Source organism: Amblyomma americanum, chromosome 5, assembly GCF_052857255.1.
Source record: "Amblyomma americanum isolate KBUSLIRL-KWMA chromosome 5, ASM5285725v1, whole genome shotgun sequence".
NCBI lineage: Eukaryota > Metazoa > Arthropoda > Arachnida > Ixodida > Ixodidae > Amblyomma > Amblyomma americanum.
Window position 1 is genome coordinate 181203542 of NC_135501.1, and position 6372 is coordinate 181209913.

The window sequence follows — 6372 nt, forward strand, 5'->3', positions numbered from 1 at the left end:
CCTATTATTTATAACTACATTGCCTTAAACCGTGACTAAAGGAGTTAACGGTTAAGTGATGGGCACAAAAAATGAAATCATGCAAAGCTTACTAAAACTTGCGAGTATGTTTTTGCAGGCTAGTTGGTGCCTAAGCATTCTGGGTTTTTTGCGCAAAAGACACGACACAAAAGAAACGAGATAGACAGGAAAGCGCTTGTCCTGTCTACCTCGTTTCTTTTGTGTCGTGTCTTTTGCGCAAAAAACCCAGAATGCTTACTAAAACACAGAATGAAAATATTATCTTTAGCTATTAGCGAGTAAGGCCATGAATACGGTGTTTTGCAGGGAGATCTGTGAAGAAGACAATCGGGAATCTGTCATCGGTCGGGAAGTGGCAGTTTACTGTGTAGGTTCAGCACAGGTCAAACAGGCATGAAAGTATGAAAAATATAATCTGTTTTTCCTTTACTATCGTTTCATGTTTTGTAGAAAGTTCTCTTATATATAGTCTGTCAGCACAGGGCCCTAACGCACTCTTGGAATTCAAGGCTTATCGTATTGAAACACTCGGAAGAATGCTGAAGAAACTTGTTATCCTACTAGCGCTGCTTATCGGTAAGGTTTTTTTTTTACTTCTGAAGGCTGAGTGGTTTAAACGAATGTAAATAAGTTTGCTTAAGAAATATTCTTTCTTGGCAATGTGACTTCCGGCGCTCTCCGAGAAATTGAAGACACTGAGTATTTTTTCGTCTACCTTCAAATAGTAATTTCCCAGTGGGCGTTGTGCAGTGCTGAAAAAGCTTTTTTCTGTAAGTTGTCCGCGAGTCTCCAATGGCGGCACATGTATGTGCGGTACATAGCAAAATTGGTTGCCGACTGTCAAAATTCTGAGGAGCTACCACGGGTAAAGTGCAGAAAAATTGCTCAAGGCAGAGAATTTGAGTATTTTATCACCACTATCTTCACCGTGCTTATGGCGAAGTAGGTTCAACAATTTGCACAGCTCTCTTCTTTTCGAAAAAGTGATTATGGCGGCCGAACACGAAGTTATTTCCACAAGAGCCTCAATGATTTAAATTATTTTTCACCTACTCTCCATGTCGGATCTCTGCAGCACCAGTGCTCTTTTGAATACGCAATCGCGAATATCGAGCGTTATGCACAAATGTATATAGAGTATGCAACTGCCTTCTAACATTTTGCATTTGTTGCCCATTTGAAAGAAGCAGCAGTGGAATGTGCAAGCTGGCAGTGCAAGCTAGTGCGCTTCTTCATGGACAAATTATGTTTCTTCATTTCAGAGACGGAAAGTCTGATTGAAATTAGGTCGGAATAGCGTGTTTCGTCTATCGATGCGCGCTCCAGTCCATAGTTATTGTGATGCGCCTAATGCGATGAAAAGTAAATAGGAATAAATGCTTCTGGACGCAAAAGAAGTTAATTCATAAGGCCATTCTACCCAAGCTATTTAATAGCTCCATTCAAGGTGCCATCTATACGCGCATTCAGAGACGAGCAAGCAATTTATTGCGATCTTTCTCCTCTCTTTCATTCGTTCGAGACCTGGTGGCGCCGAAATTTTTCCACAAAAGCTAACACTTTAATATAGGATTATGTGGCACGCAATGAAGTTCATACCCCATTCCATTCTGTGCTGACAAATTATAGCCGGCGCTCAGTTTACAGGCCCTCATTAGTCCTACGCTAAGAAGGGATTGAAAATGAGTGAATAGCGGCCATGTTGAGCAGGCTGTAGACACGCTGAATCGGAGAGGAAACCAATCTCTGGGTCTTCATAATGACCCTGATGTCGACGCGAGTACTTCATGGCAGCTATCCTACAGGACAATAGCGCAACGCACGCGAGTTGCACCAGCCTCCGGAGCAGCTTATTAAAAAAAATGGCGTTGTGCCTTCGCAATATTTTACATTCTTGCCTCGCCTTAGATTCCCATACGCGTAGGGAAGAAGGGAGCTGTTTTACTTCCCTGTGAGCAGGATAAAAAACGACTCCAGCCAAGCATGCAGAGTGTAGTGCGTTTGGTTACGAGCTTTCATGGTATCCAAAATCAGGTCTTCTATAGCACAAAAACCCCACAACTACGATGCAATACATGTTCGTTTGCTGTAAGAGGTGCGCTTTCCACAGCTATGTAGTTCGTAGAGGTTAGAGTGGAGTTAGAGTAGAAAGTTTATTACGGCTCTTGCATGCGATTGGCGGGCTGTAGCAAAAACATAGTCTCAAACAATTATTCTTTATTATTAGTTCGAGACCTACAAGAAGCTCTGAAAATAATTGCAAAAATTGGTCGAAAATATGCTGTAGCCATAAAGATTGGCTTCGTGGCAAATGAGTGTAAGCACATGATAAATTGAGGGTAATGGGGTTGGAAAAGGCAACATAGCCCCCTTATGGCTCGAATTAAATCTGCTGAAGGGAAAATTTTTTTTTGCATAAATGACGATCATTAGACTACGCAGAAATGATGTGCAAAAAATACGCAGAAATATTCATATTTAAACATATTTTATGCATGTCCACAGTTGTGGACATAGCGCCTTTACATGAACGTAAACACCACTACAATTGCTTGCCTTTACTAACTGATCGTTAGGCATGAATAAAACATTAGCTGTGAGAATGTACGCTTGAGGCAATTATTCTTTAGTTCATGACTTATAGAACACATAAAACGCTGTCATTCTGTGACGACAAGCAGAAGAAAATTCGGTATCTTGAGCACCGGACGTGGCTTTTAGATGTGGCGCCTTCATTTACCGTTGCGTAATTAACAGGTTCAGAAGTTGGGGCCAATGGTTGCTTCCATCATAAGTAATGCTTCAATTCCCACTGCATCGAAGGGATCTCGAGTGATCTGAGCCCAGGTGGAAATGGGGAGAGAGAGAGCGTCTTGCAGCCTGTTTTACACATGGATTTTGCAAGAATGAGAAAGCATTTTTTAAGGTCATTGTTTGCTCAAGGTATGTCAGAGACCTGACAAAAACTGTCTCCTTGCTCTAGCAATGTGATGATTGTTATTTTGTAGCCTTGGAGCTGAGCGGCCAGCTCTGAACTGACCATGGTGTGAGGGTGCGGGTTACCCTTTTTCATCCGCCCTTGTGTCGTGTAGCCAATTTGTATTTTTCTCCGTCTCGAGTTTCATACAAAATGGAATGATTCTTGCTAAAATGTGCAGCGAAATTTTCAAAACGATAGAAAAAAAGTTCTGTCCACCACTGAAAATGGTTGCTTCCTTCGTATTCATGCGTTCTAGAATCTAACACAGGTGGTCCCTGATCCTTTTTTGAATATTGGTAGGGGGCCAAGGACCCTCCTGTACCTCTCTGACGTTAAGCACTGGTCATAGCGCACTGTGCTTGTCGGCAGCGGCTCAGCTCATTGGCGGTTCTTTGCGACCATCTGCGGGTCTTCATTACTCGGTCGGCCGCACTTTGGAGTGCTCCTCAATCGGCTGTTTTCATGAAAAACGCTTCAGCGCTGTAGTTGTCCAACGTTCTCTTTGTATAAGCATAGTTTTCGACGCCCTTAAGCAGTAAGCCTATTTCGTGATATACGTCCACAAAATAAAAACGGCGCGTTGTGGAGAGAAAACGCCATTTTTGATATTTTCGGCATTAAAGCGCCATGTCCAGCGTTCAAGACGCGCTACTCTGATCGTCCACAGCAAAACTTTTCTTCCTCTATGACGATGAACATGGGTGCGCCGTTTCTACATTGCACTATCGAGAGATTCCGTGCCCTAAATTGTGTCATAACGATTGTTTGTGAAGATAGAGTGCAAAAAAAAGATATTTATTCATCCCGACAAAAAAACGACGTGATGCACATGTATTTTCTTTTTTTTTACAAACACATTTCGCTGTAGCTGCAAGAAATGGCGCTACAAACTTGTCAGGAATAGCGTTCCTGTATATGCTCCCGCAGGGAGCAGAGTTGCGCGTTCCAAGCTTTGCGGGAATTTGTTCCATTTGTTCCAAGCTTTGCGGGAAGGCCATTGCTCGTGTGTAAAGGGGCTGCGTTCATGGGATCGCTGTGTAGAGCACTTGGTTTTTTTTTTTTATTTGCGTACAAATTGCACTCGGCCGCAAGTTTTTAAACGTAACGCCGAAAACTAATCTGCAATTTTCAGAGTGTGTGCATACAGCATGAAAAAAAAAATCGCCAAAGGTTAACAGCAAATCGTAGTAATGACAAACTCACACAAGAATACTAGTAACGGCCTGCGAGTCTTTTTTCTTTCTGGAACACGTAATTTCAGATGAACAAGCAGTCCCGATCCGGATGGGACAGCGTTCGTCCTGTCATTTCTTTCTCTGTGAACGTCTTAAGAAAAAAAATAGTATAGGGCTGTATTATTCTTTTCACAACTAGCACTGCCACGTGTTAAGTTCGAGTTGTGCGCGGGAAAAACGAAAACACACCATCTAGAACCGCATTAACATGATTCTGCAGCTTGTTGCAGGCAAGCAGACTAAAGCAGCACGAATGAATTGAACAGGCGAGTTTGGCCTAACGAAAAAATCTCAAACTTCATTGCTTGAGTAAAAATTTCACAAAATGTACCCCGTTGCTAAATTCAGTGAAATGAATCTTTGAAGCAACTTGAAAAATTTTAAAGTACTCTTTATTCTTCGTATTATTAGCTTTCCTACTTTTGAATAAAAATAATTGTATTTCCATCTGAATTTTTAGTTTATAATATTTGGGCGCGATTATCGAGGCCTATTCTGAAAAGCCACTTCAGTCGCCGGCGCACTTCAGCCGCCGACCTTCCGAATGTCCCATCGTTTACTAAAAGGCTTTGCCGTGTCCAGTGCGGTTGCTGCAGTTTGGTGCACTGTGATATTTTACGACTGCGTTTCTGACATCCACAGCAGCCCACCAAACCTAAAGTTATAAGTGCGCACGAAGAATGTGTGAAATGTAGCCGACAGCACGGGCTAACATGGGTCGTCGAGCTGACGAGGGGTCGCTCGGCACTGCGCCTGTGAGATCAGCTTTCTGGCGGAAATTTGAACAGTTGACGTCACGAAAATCATGTCATCGCCTCTCGGCGAATGGCTTTCGGAGCGGCAAGGGAAAACAGACGCGCAACTCTGCTTCCTGCGGGAGCAGCATATACAGGAACACTATACAGGAAGAGTCAAAATGGTAAGAGCGTGGTATTCAAAGGTGGAAATTCACCTTGCGTACGAAAATATTAGGAGGCTTAGGTCGCGTTCACATATGTGGACCCAGCGCCTGAAGGGGATATCTAAATAACGTACCGTATCAAAAACGGTGATCTCAATGCAGCTCTGAAGGTTGAGGCCGAAGATGCGGAGGGCAGCAGTAGCAGTTCCAGTGAATCTGATGAGGAGAGTGCCACAAACGAGACGGCTGTGCCGCGACTTCCCAATCCGAACGACCCCGGAAACGACTTTGAAAACATTGAGCTCAACGACACCGAATGAGTAAGTCTCTATATACAGCCTTGGTGGGTTCACCGAACAGGATATCATTAAATCTCGTACCTGGAATCACGTTGATAGATGAAGGTATTTTTTAAGTTATGCTAGTTCCTCTGTGGTGTTTCTCACACAGCATTAACAAGGTTTCTCGTTGTGAACAGTGATGCGTGGGCCATTGAGTATTAACCATTTTCTTTTGCAGAAAACGATTTCTTTTCGTACAGTAGGTTTCGGCGGGTGTACCAATTTTGCGCATATATGCACGCGCCGGCAATAAGGTGTATTCGCAGAACTGCAGTTACGCCAATTCAAACCGCGCTCATAGACAGCATAAAGTTGTGGATGGTCGAGGCAGTTCATCCTTTCTAGTCTGTTTACTTCGACGTAAAGGATGTGTAAACATTGCGGCAGAAATCGTAGAAAAAGCTTTCACGTGGTGGAGGATACCGCTGTACGAATCATTCGCTAGTGTAGATGTCACCGAACTCGTTTTCTGCAAAAAAAAAAAACGGCTAGGCCCTCCCTGTTCGTGAATGCATTTAGTGAAATCCCGATATTGCCGTACTCCGCCTGGAAGCCCTATTTCCGACGGAGAGCTTGTTTACTCTTGAACCGTGCCAGGGCGGTGCATGCGTAGCGATTTCAGTCTTCTCCTCCATGACAGGGTCCAACCCGGAGCAATAAAAGAGGGGATGTTCCCCCGTGCATCTGCTCGTCATACCAAACCGTGAGGAGAAAGTGGTTAGGCGTGAGGTTTTAAAAATTGAAGCTTCGCTGGTGAAAGTAACATTCCACTCTGCGCTCGGAGAAGGTGAGCCACTGCGTTTCGAAGAAAGCTGCGTATCCGGCGGTGCAGTTGTTCGTGGTAGGTCAGGTACTGAAGAGCATTGCGGAGGACAATGCTGTACCTGTTTTAAG

At 43.7% G+C, this 6372-nt stretch overlaps 1 long non-coding RNA gene across 1 annotated transcript; it reads left to right on the forward strand.

Annotated features, from left to right (window-relative positions):
• Nucleotides 1-490: 490 nt before the first annotated feature.
• On the forward strand, nt 491-5457 carry LOC144134438 (uncharacterized). The gene is made up of 2 exons (XR_013315137.1): nt 491-597; nt 5300-5457. It is a non-coding gene; the product is annotated as an uncharacterized LOC144134438 (long non-coding RNA).
• Nucleotides 5458-6372: the final 915 nt, after the last annotated feature.